Raw genomic sequence first — 20,322 nt, 5'->3', positions numbered from 1 at the left:
TTTCGAAGGCCAAAAAAGAAAAAGAATAGGAAAATGATCACTATAACTGATCAATAAATTGAAAAAGTCTGAAAATATGCATATATGTACACTTATGGGCCTCTCATCTCTACAAAGGGATGGGATGGGATGGGATAGGAATATTTTCTCCTATTCTTTTGAGCTATACTTGTTCATTATATTTTTGCAACATTCACTTTTGGTTTTTTGTGTGTGTGGTATAGGTCTTTCTATTTACATTGTTGTAGTCATTGTATGTTTTGTTTTCTTGGTTCTGTTTACCTCATTCTGCATCAGCTAATGCATATCTTTCTGTGCATCACATTCATCCTTACAGCACAGTAATATCCCATTACATTTATGTACCACAATGCTTAGCCATTCCCTAATCAATGAGCATCAATTTTGTTTCCAATTCTTTATGTTTATTCTTTTTTTGTGGGGGGGGGGGCAATGAGGGTTAAGTGACTTGCCCAGGGTCACACAGCTAGTAAGTGTCAAGTGTCTGAGTCCGGAATTGAACTCATGTACTCCTGAATCCAGGGCCGGTGCTTTATCCACTGTGCTGCCTAGCTGCCCCTTTCCAATTCTTTATTATCACAAAAAGCACTGCAATAAAAATTTTGGTAAATATGGCTACTATTTTTATCAATGACCTCCTTGCATAAGTCAAGTAATACAATCTCTGGTTCAAAGGGTATGGACACTTTAGTCACCTTATTTGCATAATTGCAAATTGTTTTTACAAAATGGTTGTGCTATTTACAGCTCCACCAACAACATATTAACGTGAATATCTTCCAACAAATCTTTTCCAGTATAAAATATTACCATGTTTTGTCAACTGTGCTCATTTGCATGGTGTAAGGTGAAACTTTAGGTTAGTTTTGATTTGCATTTCTCTTATTATTAGCGATTTAGAACATTCTTTCACATAGTTGTCTATAATTTTATGGAATAATAATATTCCATTGCATTCACATGTCATAATTTGTATAGCCATCCCCCAATGGTATATGTTGTTTGTCAATTTTACAAATGACTTGGATAAAAACACAAATGACATGCTTATCAAATGTACCTAATTTATCAAATACATCGGAATGCAGAGTCCAGATGTAAAAAGATCTTCATAAATTAGAACACAGAGCCAAATCTAAGAAGATTCAATTATATAGGGACAAATGCAAAATCTTAAACTTAGATTTCTTTTCTCTTAAGAGTCAACTTTACAAGTATAAGGTGGGGGAGGATGGCTAGACAACAGTTGGTCTAAAAAAAAAGATCTGAAAATTTTCGTGCGTATGAGTCAATATGAGGGAACTATATAACATGCTAGGCAAAAATGCTAATATAATCTTAGGTTGTATGAAAAACTCCAGGGTATCCAGAACAAGGCAAATGAGAATCCCTTGCATTTTGCCCTGGTGAGAATACAACTGGAGTATTGTCTTCTGCATCACATTTTAAGAAAGGGGAAAAGGAAGGAAATAAGTACTTATTGAGTGCCTACTACATGGCTTTTGTTTTGTTTTGTTTTTTAATTTTGGTGAGGCAATTGGGGTTAAGTGACTTGCCCAGGGTCACACAGCTAGTAAGAGTTAAGTGTCTGAGGTCAGATTTGAACTCAGGTCCTCCTGAATCCAGGGCTGATGCTCTATCCACTGCGCCATCTAGCTGCCCTTTGTGCCTACTACATGTTAGGGACAACTAGGTGGCAACATAGTGCATAGAGCACTGGTCTTGGAGTCAGGAAGACTCATCTTGGTGAGTTCAAATCTGGCCTCAGACTTACTAGCTGTGTGACCTTAGTCAAATGACTTAACTGAGTTTGTCTCAGTTTCCTCATCTGTAAAATAAGCTGGAGAAGGAAATAACAAGCCACTCCAGTATTTTTGCCAAGAAAACTCCAAATGGGGTCATGAAGAGTTGGACACAACTGAAAAACAACTGAACCATGTGTAAGACACTGTACTAAGCACTCTTACAAACATTATCTCATTTGATATTCTAAACAACTCTGGAAGGTAGATGCTATCATTATCCCTCCTTTATAGTTGAGGAAACTGAGGCAAACAAGGTGTTAAGTGACTTGCCCAGGGTCACACAATTACTATGTGTGCTGTTTGTCAATTTTATGAATGACTTGGCTAAAGTCACATATGGCATACTTATGGAATTTACTATTCCATGGTATCTGTCAGCAGAAGAGAAACTTGAGATCCTCTACCAGTTGACAGGAATATGTGTCCTTCTTATTCCCACTGTTTGTCTGAGGGGACAGAGGGTTTAATGTGAGAAACATGAGTCCATGTATTCTTTCCCTTGAGCTTTACAGCTGTGGGTGTTGAGGGGATGACTCGATGGGGACCCTCCCATGGAGGCACTAGTTGGTTCTGTCCCTCTGTTTTCCGAGTTTTCAGAAACACTAGGTCCCTTGGCTGGGCTAGGTGTTAGGGTTACTAAGAGAACCCTATACTTTTTGCAAAGTGGTAGGTGAGAAAAATCTATCTACCAATCTTCCCCTAGTAGTTCCCCTCATCTTTGGGTTGGCTTCAGAGGGAAGGGTTTGCGGGCCCCAGTGGTATTAGTTTGGGTGCATAGGGCATAGGGATTGCAGACATCCCAGATGGTCTTAGAGATGTCTTTGCCCATAAACAGGGACTTTTACTAAAGTGGTTAGAGCATCCCTGGTGAGTGGAATTGTGGAGGCCCATTGCAAATTAGAGAAGCAGCAAATGAGGAGACTGCCACCATCCTGTATATCCTCAGGATCAAAACCTTGAATTTTAGCCTGTTTAGTCTCATCCTTGGTATAAGAAGGGGAAATGCCTTGAGGCACAGCAGGGCACAAGAGGCCAGAGTTAGGGAAGATAGGTGATTGGCCTGGCAGCTGATTTAGCAGCAAGGTTTGCCCTATGATTTCCTTGTATTATGGAGGAATAGATAGCTTGGTGCCCTTGTCAGTGCATAACAGAGACCTGACTGGGCAGGTTTATGGCCTCAAATAAGTCCAGAATCTCCTTTTCATGTTTCACAGGAGAATTCTTTGAGGTCAATAGTCCTCTTTCTTTCCAAATGGAAAACATGAAATGCATAACTATCTTTAACCTAAATACATCCTCCTAGTTACTGTCCCCCTTCTCATCAAAATGTGTTTGCAATGGGGAGGAATTTCAGTTTCTTCTAAACCAAAAAAAAGGAAGACACCCAGTTAATTAATCTTATCATAAGTACTATGTAAGCATTAGCAGGCAAATGGCAAACCTGAGTATAAATGTTTGCCATATCAATGACCACATATTTAGACTGAAAATGGTAAGATCTTACATACTTGCATTGGGCTCATAAATTCGACCGACTACTTGCTCTGATTATAGAAATCTACTATAAAAGAAAACTCAGGGACATGGTTATAATGGCCAGGATAAAGCATCCTTAGCTCTGCTTAATTTCAGGTAAGAGTCACAAGCGACAACCAGTAGCCAGAGAGAGAAGGATCCTCCTACCTTAGGTGAGACCAAGATCTCGCCCTCTCAGCTTTTTCCCATTCCCTCTGAGTAACTTGTGGCATTCTCTCTAGGGAGGTGGATCACCATCAGATCTGAATTCAAAACTCAAAACAATATTAATTATAGTCCCCAAATATTTTATCTTAAATAGCAAATTTCTACTTTCATGGAGTTGTAATGAGCAAAAGTTTACCAGGAGACATACACATGTAAGAGGTTTCACATAACATATTTCACTTGTTTGTTTGTTTTTTTCTTTTCCTTCTTATCAAGTTTAAACTTATCCTGGTATAAAGATGTTAGAAATTGATGTGGGATGTAATTAGGGTCAAACTGATCATGAGTTGTCCCAAAAGAACTACAAGACTCAGTGACTCAGTTTCCCAAGTTTTACTGCAATACTGTGAGTGACCACAGGGAGAGAACCAGAATAGTGGAAAGGTATCTCTCGAATAGTGAAAGAAAAGATAGTTATATTTATAGTATGGATAAATTGATTTATCAGTCTCATTATAATAATCTCCATCTTAGGGATGTACAGGGGAGGGCCTGTTCTTCTCATTATAATAATCTCCACCCTTGGGAGGTACAGGGGAGGGCTTATCCTAATTTGGAGTTCCTGGGGTCCTAAGCAAACCCTTGAGGCGGGTACCTTTTTCTGTGGAGGTGTGTTTTTGTGGTTTACACATCATAAGGTGAATCTGGGGACAAATTTGGCCTTTTCTGCACATCTCTTTCTGATTCCCATGCCCAGTTTTCAAAATATCTTCATTTATCATTTATTTGTAGTCTGAGTTTCTATAGCCTGTCAATGTATCATTGTTATAATCTAAGGTCTTCATGGTCTGCCTCCCTCTGTTCCTGTTATGGGTACTGATTTATGTGGGTAAGAGAACTTAGCATCCTCACTTGTAAGTTATCCATTGGGGCAGCTAGATGGCGCAGTGGATAGAGCACTGGCCCTGGATTCAGGAGTACCTGAGTTCAAATCTGGCCTCAGACACTTAACACTTACTAGCTGTGTGACCCTGGATAAGTCACTTAACCCCAATTACCTTACTAAAAACAAAACAAAACAAAACTTGTAAGTTATCCATTAACTGGGTCTGAATCCCTCTTAGAGCTCATATCTGAATTAGAGCTTGGGTCTTAGGTTTTTTTCTCTTAACCCCTTTTTTTGCCTTCTACATCGAAATTACTTCTTTATAATAATAAGCAACCTTCCTTTTGTCTAGGAATTTCACAACCCATAACAAGCTCTTTTCTGGCAAGTTTACAAATTAAGGGGAGTGTAGAAGGTCTCTTTTTTGGTGTCTTTTCCCATACAATAATTTACCAACTTTTCCCTTATTTCCAAAATTCCTCCAGTGCTTTCCTCTTTGTCTTAGAGAGGAAATAAAACAATTAACATAGTCTATGACAAAAATGGATAGAAGTACATGAATTTAAAAGTTACTTTAAAATTGAACAGTACTTTAGTTTTCACAACTGCAAACATCCAACTAGATCTTCCAATCAAACTCAATGGCTTTTTGGTTCTTCCTGGATTTACAGACCTTTTAATTGCAGATAGGCACTTAAAATGACAGTACGCTCTTTTTCCCCCCCTCAAGTTTCCAAACTGTTTGCATTGTGCAAACAGGGCACAACTTTCTTTCTACTTGTTTTTAATAATCATATAAAATTCTCTGGACATTCTCTCTTGCCCACCCCCGTGATACTGCTGTAGTCAGCATCAGGGAGGGAAGGAGGGAGAGAAAGAGAGAGAAAAAGATTGTTTCCCTTTTAAAAAACAAATAAACATATCTATATAACTCCAAATAGCTTAGTTAACAGTATAAATTCTGTTGGTTTTTTTTTATTTTGAGGCAACTGGAGTTAAGTGACTTGCCCAGGGTCACACAGCTAGTAAGTGTTAAATGTCTGAGGCCAAATTTGAACTCAGGTCCTCCTGAATCCAGGGCCGGTGCTTTATCCACTGTGCCACCTAGCTGCCCCAACAGTAGAAATTCTTAACCATAGTACTTCAGGACATGTGGTCAGCCAACCAACAGGTTCCTAAACCCATTTATTCCCTTTTTAACAGTAACCAAATTATACACTATAAGAAAACTTAGAAACATAGTACCTTAAAACAATATTGGGATTTTTTTTTAAACTTAACAAAACCAATTAATTACCAATCAGGTGTTCTTAGTTTAGTTTCACGTGCTTTACTCTATACTTTACACAGAAAATCTATCATTATGTCTTATCAGACAGTAAATGGCACACTTTAACTTTCTAAGGCATAATACTTTTAGCACTTTAAAAGAAAAAGATTATTATCCATAAATTCACATAGTACATTTGATAACGTGGTGAGTTTCCCAGCTATGTTTAAAATTTCTTTACTCTTTTTTTCTAAAGAACCCCCAAAACCCCCTAAAAACCCACCAATCCCACCCCCCAAAACCCCACCACTCTCTAAAGAGCTGAGACATCTGCCCATACCAGGGTGTGGCCCGCTTTACCAGAATTAAGTAATTTAATCAAAGCCAAAAGCTGTTCTTAGGGCAGTTCGGTTCAATGGTTAGATACTTTTTAATATTCTTTGGGGGGGGGGCAATGAGGGTTAAGTGACTTGCCCAGGGTCTCACAGCTAGTAAGTGTCAAGTGTCCGAGGTCGGATTTGAACTCAGGTCCTCCTGAATCCAGGACCAGTGCTTTATCCACTGCACCATCTAGCTGCCCCCTAGAGACTTTAAAAAAATCTATTTTTTTCTTTGCAACTTTTACACATTACAAGACATCTTGAAGTCAGAGACTGCCCTTTCCCCACCTTTAGAGCCTGACTACGGCTTGGGAAGGCAACAGGGGTTAAAATCAGCTTTATGAGTTACAACCAAAAATTTCTGTAAATCATACACACAATTACAATGTTTGACAGACATATAAATGCACATAAGACACACAGTAGGCACACAACGAACAACTGTGAGATCTTACATTCTGTCTAGCTCACTCTGGAGTGTGGTAGGAGCTGATCAGGAGGCCTATATACCTTAATTCTCTCTCCCGCAAATAATGGCTATTTGGTGTTACAATAGAAAATCATTTGTTTCTTTTCACCTAAGTCCAATTTTTTTTTTTTAAGGATACACCCAAGGGGTGGGGGCCACACAGAATGGTCTCTCCTTGTCCCTTCATGGTGGGTTGGGCTAGACTGCACCATGAAAGACAACCACACTTGCATCCAGGTGGGTACTAACAAAAACCTGAGGGGCATTTCTCTAAGTCAGGATATCTCCCAATTGTAGAGAAACGAGAATCTGGAAGTAGCCTGGCTATTCCAACCTCAGACCTTGGGAGCCCACCCAAAATGACTGAGGCTCCTGACAGGAGAGAAACACAGTGCATACCCAGCCCGGAGGATCCAAGAACCAAATGAGCAGCCCCCTTTATACCTGTCTGATGACTTTTCCTGGGTTTCCAGCACCAAAATATTTGGGAGGACTTGTGACCTGGATCAGGGGGCTAGCTCACCCAAAGAATTGGAGGCTCATCGCAAATCTCATAAAATAAAAAGATTTATTAGGAGAGAGAAATAATGGTCAGGGAACAGATAACCACAGTGACTGTCCTGACAAGACAATTCTTGTGATTTAAGGTGATATTCCCTGCTGGAACACTTCTTTTCCTCCCATATTGTCACTTGTCTCTGGGAAGAGCTGATATTGTCCTCTGGCATGTCATCTGGTTCAGAGCTGGGATCTTTGCGGAGGTAGGTGGGGAGGCATAGTCTTTGCTGAGTTGCTGCTCTCTGCTACCATCTGCTGGTCTTCTGGTTGCTAACTCTAGGGTAGGGATCTATTCAACTTTGAGCTCATAGCTCTAAGGCTCTTTTGTGATTTAGATCCCTGCCTGATACACCCAGCCAGCTGGTTTGGAGGAGCTCTTGAATTTTTTGGGGGGGGTAGGGCAATGAGGGTTAAGTGACGTTTCCAGGGTCACACAGCTAGTGTCGAGTATCAGAGACTGGATTTGAACTCAGGTCCTCCTAAATCCAGGGCCAGTGCTTTATCCACTGTGCCACCTAGCTGCCCCTTGAACTTTTTCTTTTAATTTTATTTTTTGATCAGCAAAAAAACCTTCTTTCCTTCCTACCCCATTCCTCCATTATGGCCCAATTTAAAAGCAAAATGAAAAGAAAAAATACCTGTTACAAACATGTATAGTCAAAATACTGAGTTTCCATGTGAAATAAAAAATACTAGAAATAGTCAGAAAGAATTCAAGTACTAAGGAGCCACAGTAAGGACCACACGTGATTTAGCATCCATCTGAACATTTCAATTTATTAAGCAATGCATGGCAATTGCCTAACAAATTAAGACCAGGGTCCCTTCCTCAGCTTAGGGGAGACAGATTTTTATACATTAAAAACAATTAATCAAATAAAGCTAGTTAATTAAAAGTAAACAATACAGTATTAGATGATCTGATTCCTAATTGGAGAAAAGATTAGGGAATTTCCAATTTGGGAGGGGGCAAATGAACAGGCACAATTCTCTGAAACCAGAGAAATGAGGTGTCCATTCAATCAAAGGAACATGGAAACAACAAATGATCAATCAGTCCAGGACCAGCTCTCAGAGAAGACATATGCATTGCTTGAGATGTACAATTGTGAGAAAACTCCTTGCCTTAATCTTTGGGTCTGACTGGGTTTCTAGCATAATTAGGTCCCTAGTTAAGGGTCTATAAGCAACAGGTAGAGTTGGTCCAGCTTCCCAGCCACACAGGGCTAGGTTCAAACAATGCAATAAAGTTTTCTCACAATTCCTACCATTGAATAAAGTTTTTTCAGAAGATAGAAGTTGGAATAGATCCATAATTGAATAGAAAGGGAACTGAGCTAATTCTAGAATTGAGTCACAAGATGGCGTCAATGTGGGTTCACTCAATTCCCTCAATTAATCACTTACTGTCCTAATCCTCTCAATTCCTCACACCACTATACAAGAGCAGAAAGCTTGTAATACAGTATGCCATAAGGCAAAGGAGACAAGCTTACAATTGTGAATAACTTACCCAGCAAAAGTGAGTAAAACCTACAGGATGATAAGAAAACAGAAGGCTTACATGCATTCCTGATTAAAAGACCAGAGCTGCATAAAAACTCTGAAGTTCAAACACAGGAGTCAAGAGAAATATAAAGAGAAAAACACAAACCATCATAAGGGATTAAACAAAGATAAACTGCCTACATTCTAGTATGTGGAAATGACAGGGATCCCCTCTAAACCCCATCATCATCAGAATCCTTAGAGGGAATCTAAGAGTCTAATTAGACAGAATGCCTTGGGGTAGTTCTGTTATGTCTTGATGATCTTTAATTTTTTTTTAAATTTTTAGTGAGGCAATTGGGGTTAAGTGACTTGCCCAGGGTCACACAGCTAGTAAGTGTTAAGTGTCTGAGGTCAGATTTGAACTCAGGTACTTCTGACTCCAGGGCCAGTGCTCTATCCACTGCGCCACCTAGCTGCCCTTGATGATCTTTTAAAAAAAAGAATGGAAAGGAAGGAGAAGAGTATACTAAGAGAGTAAAAGATTAGGCAAAATTATTGCACATAACTGGGCTATGAAAGTAGAAGTCTATACAAACAAGGAGGAAGAGGTGGGGGAAGTAGCTGACACTTGAACCTCATTCTCATTTTTTGGGGGGAGGTGCAGGGCAATGAGGGTTAAGTGACTGGCCCAGGGTCAAACAGCTGGTAAGTGTCAAGTGTCTGAGGCCAGATTTGAACTCAGGTCTTCCAGAATCCACGGCTGGTGCTTTATCCACTGTACCACCTAGCTGCCCCCACCTCATTCTCATCTGAATTAATTAAAGGAAAGAAGAATGCACATACACACAGATGAGTACAGAAATACATACTCAACAGGAAAGTAGGCTGGGAAAGGGAGAAGGGGGAATTAGAGGGAAGACAGATTAAAGGAATAATTCTGGGGGGACTGGGGAAAGCTCTAAATAAAGATGTACAAAAATATTCATAGTTCTTTTTTTAGTGGCAGTGAATTGAAACTAAGGTGGTACCCATCATTTAGGAATTGGCCTCTGAAGTACTACCTCACACCCATCAGATTTGCTAATATGACAGAAAAGGAAAATGATAAATGTTGGACAAGATGTAGGAAAATTGGAACACTAATACATTGTTGGTGAAGTTGTGAACTGATTCTGGAGAGCAATTTGGAACTATGCCCAAAGGGCTATAAAACTGTGCATACCCTTTGATCCAGCAATACCACTACTAGGTCTATATCCCAAAGAGATCATTTAAAAAAAGGAAAAGGGGGCAGCTAGGTGGCGAAGTGGATAGAGCACTAGCCTTGGAGTCAAGAGGACCTGAGTTCAAATCTAGCCTCAGACACTTGACACTTACGAGCTGTGTGACCCCGGGCAAGTCACTTAACCCCATTTGCCTCACCAAAAAAAAAAAAAAAAAAGGAAAAGGACCTACATGTACAAAAGTATTTATAGCAGCTCTTTTGTGTGTGTGTGTGGTGATAAAGAAATGGAAATTGAGGGAAAGACCATTAATTGGGAAATGGCTGGACAAATTGTGTTATATGAATGTAATGGAATATTATTGTGCTGTAAGAAATGATGAGCAGGCATATTTCAGAAAAACCTAGAAAGACTTACATGAACTGATGCTGAGTGAAGTGAGAAAAACCAGGAGAACATTGTACACAGTAATAGCAACATTGTGTGATGATCAACTATGATTGACTTAGTTCTTCTCAGCAATACAATGATCCAAGACAATGCCAAAAGACTCATGATGAAAAATGCTCTCCACATCCAGAGAAAGAACTATGGAGTCTGAATACAGATCAAAGCATACTATTTTCACTTTGTGGGGAGGGGAGGTTGTTTGTTTTTTTCATAGTTTTTCCCTTTTGTTCTGCTTCTTCTTTCACAACATGACTAATGGGGAAATATGTTTAACATGATTGTGCATGTGTAACCTATATCAGATCGCTTGCCATATCGGGGAGGAGGGAGAGAAGAAAGGAAAGGTGAAAAATTTGGAGCTCAAAATCTTATTAAAAAATGAATGTTAGGGGGCAGCTAGGTAGCGCAGTGGATAAAGCACCAGCGCTGGATTCAGGAGGACCTGAGTTCAAATCCGGCCTTAGACACTTGACACTTACTGGCTGTGTGACCCTGGGCAAGTCACTTAACCCTCCTTGTCCTGCAAAAAAAAAAAAAAGAATGTTGTAAAAATCTTTATGTGTAATTGGAAAAAATAAAGTACCATTTACCAAAAAAAATTGGGGATTGACTTAACAAGTTACAATTATATAATATGATTGAATACTTTTATGTTGTAAGAAATAGTGAAGGGAATGGTTTCAGGAAACCTCTGAAGACTTCTATGATAGATACAATGTAAAATGAACAATTTATACAATAACTATATATTGTAAAGAAAATTTTGGAGAACAATTGGCGGAACCAAGATGGTAGAGGAAAGGCAGTAAGTGCTTAGAGCTCCTGACACAGTCACTCCAAAAAACTCCAAATAATGCCTTAAGACAATTCCTGGAGCAGCAGAACTCACAAAAGTATGGGTTGAGACTATTTTCCAGTCGAAGACAGATTAGAAGTTTGGTGGGAGGGGTCTGCTGTACCAGGATGGGAGTAGAGCCCAACCCCACAGTCATGCCAACACAGATCCAGCCCCAGGCAGGCCATGCCAGAGAAATTTACCCCCAGAACCTCTGAATCGGCTGCAGCATCAAAGTCTTCTGGAACTAAGCTCACAGTCTGGTGAGAGGGCAGGGGCAGACTATAAGGGTCTCTGCTGGAGCTGAGGCAGAATTCAGTTGTTCTATCCCAGCTGCTGGGAGCCAGGAAGCAATCCTGAGTGGCTGGCCTGGGTGGGGGAGGGGCACAGGTTCGCTGGAGCTTTCAACCCAGCAAAACAAAATTTTGTTTCCTGGTTGAAGAGCAAGTTGGCTTGGGGTTATTTACAGACCAAAGCACAGACTAAGCAAGTGAAGGACCTGCCACTCCTTAAATCATACCACCTTGGACCCCCTGAAGCTTGGGACAGTGCAGCCTGGAAGCAATGCCCCACTTAATTTTAAAAATTATTTATTTATTTATTGCAGGGCAGTGAGGGTTGAGTGACTTGCCCAGGATGATACAGCTAGTAAGTGTCAAGTGTCTGAGGCTGGATTTTGAACTCACGTCCTCCTGAATCCAGGGTTGGTACTTTCTTGACTGCGCCACCTAGCTGCCCCAATGCCCCACTTTAAGAAAGAGTTAAAAGTCAAGTAAAAGGCAGGCAAGATGAGCAGACAGAGAAAGATGCAGACCATAAAAAGTTTCTTTTTTCTTTTTTTTTAAATCATAAAAGTATTTTATTATTTTCTAGTTACATGTAGAGATAATTTTCAACATTTGTTTTTATAAGATTTCTAGTTCCAAATTTTTCTCCCTCCTTCCCCTCCCTCCTCCCTCCCCAAGACAGCAAGCAATATGATATAGGTTATATATGTACAATCACATTTAACATATTTGTGCATTAGTCTTGCTGTGAAAGAATAATCAGAGCAAAAGGGAAAAACCTCAAAAAAGAAAAACAAAAAAAGTAGAAACAGTATGGTTCAATCTGCATCTAGATTCCATAGTTCTTTTTTCTGTATTTGGAGAGCATTTTCCATCATGAGTCCTTAGGAATTATCTTGGACCATTGTATTGCTGAGAAGAGTGAAGTCTATTACAGTTGATCAGTACACAATGTTGTTGATACTGTGTACAATATTCTCCTGGTTTTGTTCATCTCACTCAGCATTAGCTCATGCAAGTCTTTCCAGGTTTCTCTGAAATTTGTCTGTTCATTGTTTCTTTCAGCACAATAGTATTCCATTATATTCATATATCACAACTTTTTCAGCCATCCCCTCAATTTCAAACTCCTTGCCACCACAGAAAGAGTAGCTATAAATATTTTTGTACATGTGGGTCCTTTTCCCTTTTTTATGATCTCTTTGGGATAAAGACCTAATAGTGGTATTTCTGGGTCAAAAGAGAAAGTTTCTTTAGTGACAGAGAAGATCGAGTTGCACCCTCAGAAGAGGATAGCAACATCAGGGCTCCTACATTCAAAACTTCCAAGAAAAATATGAATTGGTCTCAGACCACAGAGGTGCTCAAAAAGGACTTTGAAGATAAAGTAAGAGAGGTAAAGGAAAAAATTAGAGTGATGCAGGAAAGACATGAGAAAAAAGTCAACAGCTTGAAAAGCCAAATGGAAAAGCTCTCTGAAGAAAATAATTGCCTAAGAATTAGGATTGAACAAATGGAAGTTAGTGACTTTATGAGAAATCAAGACACAATAAAGCAAATCCAAATGAATTTTTAAAATAGAGGGCAATGTGAAATATCTTCTTGGAAAAACAGCTGACCTGGAAAATAGGTCCAGGAGAGATCATTTGAAAAGACAGTTTTGAAAGACTTAGGAACTCTGATTGGCCTAATGACTAACCATGATTCCAGCTGACTAATGATGAAATATCCTAACCACCTCATTATAAAAAGATGAAAGACTCAGAGTGCTGAATGAGATATTTTTTGGACATGACCAACATAGAAAATTGTTTTGCTTGACTATACATGCTTATAATAGGGTTTCTTTGTTAATTGGGCAGTGATGAAGGGATGGGGTAGGAGGGAGAGAAGACAATTTTTGCTGATTAAAAATATATAATTTAATTAAAAAAAAAAACAAACCTCAAGAGCTCCTCCAAACCAGCTGGCTGGGTGTGTCAGGCAGGGATCTAAATCACAAAAGAGCCTTAGGGCTATGAGCTCAAAGTTGAATTGATCCCTACCCTAGAGCTTAGCAACCAGAAGACCAGCAGATGGCAGCAGAGAGCAGCAACTCAGCAAAGACCACACCTCCCCACCTAGATCCACAAAGACCCCAGCTCCCAACAAGATGACATGCCAGAAGACAATAGCAGCTCTTCCCAGAAACAAGAAACCACATGGAAGGCTCAAAAAGAATGTGTGGTAGAGAAGAGGTATTAGGCTGCCTACCAAACTGAAGGTCTACAGAGTCATTATGCTGAGCTCATTGTTGTATGCCTGTGAAACCTGGACAGTCTACCAGTGCCATGCCAGGAAACTGAATCACTTCCATTTGATTTGCCTTAGGAAGATTCTGAAGATCACCTGTCAAGATAAGGTATGGGACACTGAGCTCCTTTCTTGAGCTAAACTGCCAAGCATCCAAACTCTACTGCAGAGAAAGCAACTCTGATAGGCTGGCTGCATTGTTCAAATGCCAAACATGTTTGCCTAAAAGACTATTTATGGAGAACTCATACAAGTCAAGTGCTCACACGGAAGTCAGTAGTGATTACAAGGACACTCACAAGGTCTCTCTGAAGAACTCTGGAATCCATTGTGAGACATGGGACACACTAGCACAGGACCACACAGCATGGCATGCCTACATCAAAGAAGGTGGTGTACTTTATGAGCAAAGCAGAATTGCAGAGCCTCAAAAGAAATGTGAGATGTGCAAATTTAGAGATATTCCCTACTCCAAATGTTCATGCAGACTATTTGTGCCCAACTTGTGGTAGAGCCTTCCAAGCTCCTATTGGTCTGATCTGCCACAGTCAGACACATTGTAACTTGAACCCAACATAGTGATATCATTTTGGTCCTTTTTAAGAATGCAAGACAACACCAGCAGCAGCAGTACTGGAGGAAGAGAAGTGTTCCCCAAGAGAACATCACCTTAATCCTAAAAGCTGTCTTGTCCATGTGTATTCCCCAGCCCCATTTGCTGCCTATGTATGTCCACCCCTCTCTGCCCCCCCCCAGTGAGTATTCTCTGACCATATGTGTTCCAGGCATATATGCCTCCTCTCCCAGTGTTGGTCAGTGGGTACAGGATGAGCTCTCTTGTCACTGATTTTGCCAATGCTCCTGAATTAAATAGCTTTTGCTTTAAACTAATGGGTCTTCTAGTTGCCTGTTAAGGAGAAAAAAAATCTGTTGAGATTGTGAGCTACAGTTTGAAATGGGTGCTGAGGAGCAGCTAGGTGGTGCAGTGGATAAAGCACTAGCCCTGGAGGACCTGAGTTCAAATCCAGCCTCAGACACTTGACACTTACTAGCTGTGTGACCTTGGGCAAGTCACTTAACCCTCACTGCCCTGCAAAAAAGAAAAGAAAAGAAAAGAAATGGGTGCTGAATAGCAATATGCTGCTTCTTTTTAAAATTCTATTTATTTATTTATTTATTTTTGGCAATGAGCGTCTATGGTGTTGGAAGCTTTCAAGGGACTATGATGTGAGCAGGGTCCTGGATGCTACAGGAGGTACACCAGCCCTATGTGGCCCTTTTCTTTCTTTCTTTTTTTAAATAATAAATTTTTTATTTATAGTTTTGAGTTCCAAATTTTATCCCTCCTTCCCTTCCTCCCCTCCCCCCTCCCTGAGGCAGTAAGCAATCAGATATGGGTTATACATGTGCAGTTATGCAAAACATTGCCACATAAGTCATTTTGTAGAAGAAAACTTGAATAAAAGAAAAAAATAAAAGAAAGTGCTATTTTTCACTTTCTTTTATTTTTTTCTTTTATTCAAGTTTTCTTATAACTAGCTTTGGTCAATCTGAGCTCATGGACTCTCTTGTGTGCATGTGACTCAGCCCATGGCATTATGGGAAACAAGTCCTTCTGTTGCTATTGCATGCTTTCTTGAGCAGAGCTGGATTATTCCGTGTTATCTGCAGACACTCTCTGGTTTTCAGCCTCTTCTCCTGCTCATGCTTCTTCCTTTGTCTGGAATGCCTTGCCTCTTCTCCCTCCCTTCTACTCTGCTCAGACTTTCATTTGTTCTTCCTCATTCTTTTTTTTTTTATGAGGCAATTGGGGTTAAGTGACTTGCCCAAGGTCATACAGCTAATTAAGTGTTGAGTGTCTGAGGCTGGATTCGAACTCAGGTCCTCCTGAATCCAGGGCCAGTGCTCTATCCACTGTACCACCTAGCTGCCCCTCTTCCTCATTCTTTAAAGTGAAGCTCAAATACCATTTCTTCCATGAAGCCCTCCCTGATTCACCCTAGTCATAAATGACTCTTTGTTCTTCATACCTTATATCATTGATAAGTGCACAATTTACTGTGTACTTATCAATTTGTATTAATCACATGTATCTTTCCTATCTTCTAACTACACTATAATTTTCCATGAGGACCTTGTTTTATTCAAACTGTATATTCCCCTATGCCTAGCATAATATTCTTCCAGGATATGACCTTTCATAAATATTTATTGAGTTTGGAAGGGGCTGCGAGGTGGCTCAGTGGATAAAGCACCGGCCGTGGATTTAGGAGGACCTAAGTTCAAATCTGTTCTCAAACACTTGACACTTACTAGCAGTGTGATCCTCAGCAAGTCACTTAACCCTCATTGCCCTGCCCCCCCAAATGATTAAATGAGTTTAAATCAAGGCTAGGATTTTAGAGCTGGCAAAGAAAGGTAAGGTAGAAAAAGCCCTTGTGTTGGAGTTTGAGAATCTCAATTCAAATCCCACTCCTGAAACTCATTGTCCATGATAATGTGATAATCTCATTTAAGGGACTGGACCTTGGTTTCCACCTCTGAAACCAGCCTCAGAGGTCTCTTCTACGATGAAATCTATGAGCATGGAGTCTTCCTCCCTTTATCTTAGAGATGAGGAAACTGAGACCCAGAGAGAAGCCAGGTAAGCTGGGGCCTGAGGAGTGGCCTGGGAGTTAGCTGACCTCAATTCTTTCCCACCGCTAAGTCAGTAGAACTTGGGTACATCACTTCATGTTGCTAGGTTTGAGTTTCCCTATCTGTAAAATGAGTGGCAAGGAGTTCTTAACCCTTTCGATACCATGGACTCCTTTGGGACTCTGGTGAAGTTTATGGGCCCTTTTTCAGAAGACCTGACTCTGAATTCTAGTGTTATTATTTATATGACTCTAGAAAGCTCAATTAACTTCTTTGGGTCCCAGTTCCCCATCTCCTTGAGAAGCCTGATAAATAGATATGCTCACTCTACCCCAAGAACCTTGGATAGTTATGGTGAAGTAGCTTGTCTCTAAAAGTTGATGATTTCTCAGGCAGCAGAAGGATCATAGCCAAGAGAGGTCTGGCAGAGAAATTGCCTTTAGGCTGTCATCCTGAATTTTTATTTTGTTATCCACCTAATTTCCTTTTTTTTTTTTTTTTTTTTGCAGGGCAATGGGGGTTAAGTGACTTGCCCAGGGTCACACAGCTAGTAAGTGTCAAGTATCTGAGGCCGGATTTGAACTCAGGTCCTCCTGAATCCAGGGCTGGTGCTTTATCCACTGCGCCACCTAGCTGCCCCCCTAATTTCCTTTTATTGCACTAATCTTAATTTTTATTCTGATTTTAGCCAACACGGAGTAGGATGAGCATTTGCATATACAGAGTAAAACAGGAAAATGGAATTGTCCGTGACATTGCATGTCTCTGTTGTGTATAACTTGCTTTTCTTTTTAATTATATAATAATAGCATGGGTTCTTAACTGAGGTCTGTGAACTCTTTGTTTTTATTTTTTTATCTAATAGCATTTTATTTTTTTCCAATCCCACATAAAGACAATTTTCAACATTCGTTTTTTGGAAAGAATTTGAGTTCCAAATTTTTCTCCCTCCCTCCTCCATCTCCCTCCCCAAGATGGCAAGCAATCTGATACAGGTTATACATGTGCAATCATGTAAAACATATTTCCACATTAATAATGTTGTTAAAGAAGAAACAGAACAAAAGGAAAAAAATCACAAATAAACCCCCAAAGTGAAAATAGTATGCTTCAAACCGCATTCAGATTCTATCAGTTCTTTCTGTGAACTATTTTGATAACTATATTTCTTTTAAAAAATTTAATTAAATTTAATTTTTTCCAAATTACATGTAAAGGTTTTTTTGAGTTCCAAATTTTTCTCCCACTCTCCCTTCCCTCCCTCCTCCTTAGGCCATCAAACAATTTGATAAGGGTTATATGTTACAATCATGTTAAACATATTTCCACATTAGTCATGTTGTAAGGGAAGAATCAGAACAAAAGGGAAAAAATGCAAGAAGGAATAAACAAGAACAATAACAAAAAAACAACAAAAGTGAAAATAGTATGCTTCAATCTGCATTCAGACTCCATAGTTCTTTTTCTGAATGTGGTATTGACTTGAATCATTGTACTTCTGAAAAGTCAAGTCTATCACAGACAGGATAACTATATTTCTTTTCTTTTTAAAATAAAAGTATTTTATTATTTTCCAATTACATGTAAAAATAATTTTCAACATTTGTTTATATAAGATTTCCAATTTCAAATTTTTCTCCCTCCCTTCCCTCCACCCCTCCCCTAGACAGCAGGTAATCTGATATAGATTATATATACATAATAACATTAAACATATTTCTGCATTAGGGATAACTATATTTCAATGTAATTGGTTTCCTTTGTAAACCTATGAGGTTTTTTTTGTGTTTAAAATATTATTCTGAGATGGGACCCATAAGTTTCACTAGAATGCCAAAGGGGTCCATGCATGACACAAAAGGATGTCCTAAGCCCCCAACCTCTCCTCAGTAGCTAGCACAATATCTTGTAGATAATATGAAGCAGTTTTAAGCAGTACATAAGTACTGGACTTGAAGTCAGGAAGACCTAAGTTTGAATACTCTATGGAATGGTTTCTAGAGCAGATGACACCTTCATACACCTAGAAAATAATGGCAACACATAATTTTTTTTTTTTGTGGGACAGTGAGGGTTAAGTGACTTGCCCAGGATCACACAGCCAGTGCTTTATTAACTGCGCCACCTAGCTGCCCCCAACCCCAGTTAATCCAATGGATAATTTGTTATGGACTCAAGAGTAGTCACCATCCTTAGTACCCGAGGGCCTCTGGGCAATCTCCAGTTTATCAATGTTCTTCTTAAATTCTGGTGTCCCAGATTGAACGTGGTATTCTAGATGAGGTTTGGTGAGGGCAATATCCAGTAGGATTAACACCTCTCTCTTCCTGGAAGATATGGACACTCAAAACCACATTCGTTTCTTGGCTTCCGTATCACAATCCTGATTCATATGCTGACTCACGCTAAAATTTCCCAGATTCTTTTCAGAAAAACTGTTATTCTATCCATGCCTTCTTCTTTTTATACAGTTATCCTTTGCACATTATGACTTTCCCTATTGTGGTTTCAACATATCCTGGGGCAGCATAAGAAACGAAATGGGAATTTGGAGGGGGGTGTTTTGCAGAAGCCGTAGACAGCACAGAAAAAGTTTAGAAACTCAGAAATGCATAAGACATATGTGTAGAATTGTATAACATCAACATATTTTATCTTTTAATCCCATAATAATTCAACTTCTTTTCTGGTACAAAGGGAGGGCCAAAAATTTTATATGGATTTTCCAGATCACAGGGGTGCTGCGTCCCTAACCCCCTCAATGTGGAAGGGATAACTGTATTTGCAAAGCTGACTTTTGTACCTAAGCACAAGATTTTATGTTTATCCCTACTTTGTTTCATCTTATAAGACTCAGCCCTTGACTGTAATCTTAAAAGATCTTATTGGAGGGGGCAGCTAAGTGTTGCAGTGGATAAAGCATCAACCCTGGATTCAGGGGAACCTGAGTTCAAATCTGGCCTCAAACACTTGACACTTACTAGCTGTGTGACTCTGGGCAAGTCACTTAATCCTCATTGCCCCATAAAAAAAATCTTATTGGATCTAGACTCTGACACACAGTGTGTTAGCTATCTCTCCCAAATTTGCATCATTTGCAAATGTGCTGAGCATCCATACCATTTATTTCTTTACCAAGCCATTGATAATAATATTCAGCAGTACAAAGCCAAACACAGAACCCCCTAAGGCACACCTGCTAAGGATCTCCTGTCAACACTGAACTGTTATCTTTTTTTTTTGTTTGGCAGGACAATGAGGGTTAAATGACTTGCCCAGGGTCACACAGCTAGTAAGTGTCAAGTGTCTGAGGCCAGATTTGAACTCAGGTCCCCCTGAATCCAGGGCCAGTGCTTTTTCCACTGCACCACCTAGCTGCCACCTAGAGAAAACAGAACCAAAATGAGAACTGAACAGCTCTGCTTTTCATTTGTTGTCTGTTATCCCCATCCCATGTACCCTAAATAAAGGTGCTATGTCTTCTTTTGTGATCCTTTTCTCCTAATAGAACTTAAGAACAATACCCTAACCTTTCTGTTATTCTTCTCTGCTTCATCAGAATCCTGACCTGGATTATCACTCTATGGGCTTTCCTCCAGAGCAGATCAATAGGGCCTTTGTGGGACATGCATACGTACCCTCCTGCTTGCCAAAAGAACCCACCTGGCTCCCATAGAGGCAGCAAGTAGTGGTACTGCATGATTTTTGTATGATCTCGCTTATAGAAAAGCAAACCTCAGCTTTTCTCCAAGGTTATAGCATAGATTGATCCAGTTTATCAGCAACTTGGTACTGCATGACCTCTCTACCTGTTTGCTGCCCTGTGTTTTCTAGTGACACCAGGCTTTCATGGAGGGACTTTGTCCCCTGGATGGAGCTCCTGAAAGTGAATCCAAACATCATACTGCTACCAGGCCCACCCTGTGCTTTTCTGGGCTGAAGCCATGGCCCAGTGGTAACCAGCCCTCTTTTTCTGCTGGGTTCCCAATTCAAGTGACATGCTAGTTGTGGATCTCAAAATCTTACTTTCTTTCT

Source organism: Dromiciops gliroides, chromosome 5 (genome assembly GCF_019393635.1).
Source record: "Dromiciops gliroides isolate mDroGli1 chromosome 5, mDroGli1.pri, whole genome shotgun sequence".
Lineage (NCBI taxonomy): Eukaryota > Metazoa > Chordata > Mammalia > Microbiotheria > Microbiotheriidae > Dromiciops > Dromiciops gliroides.
This window is presented reverse-complemented; position numbering follows the sequence as displayed.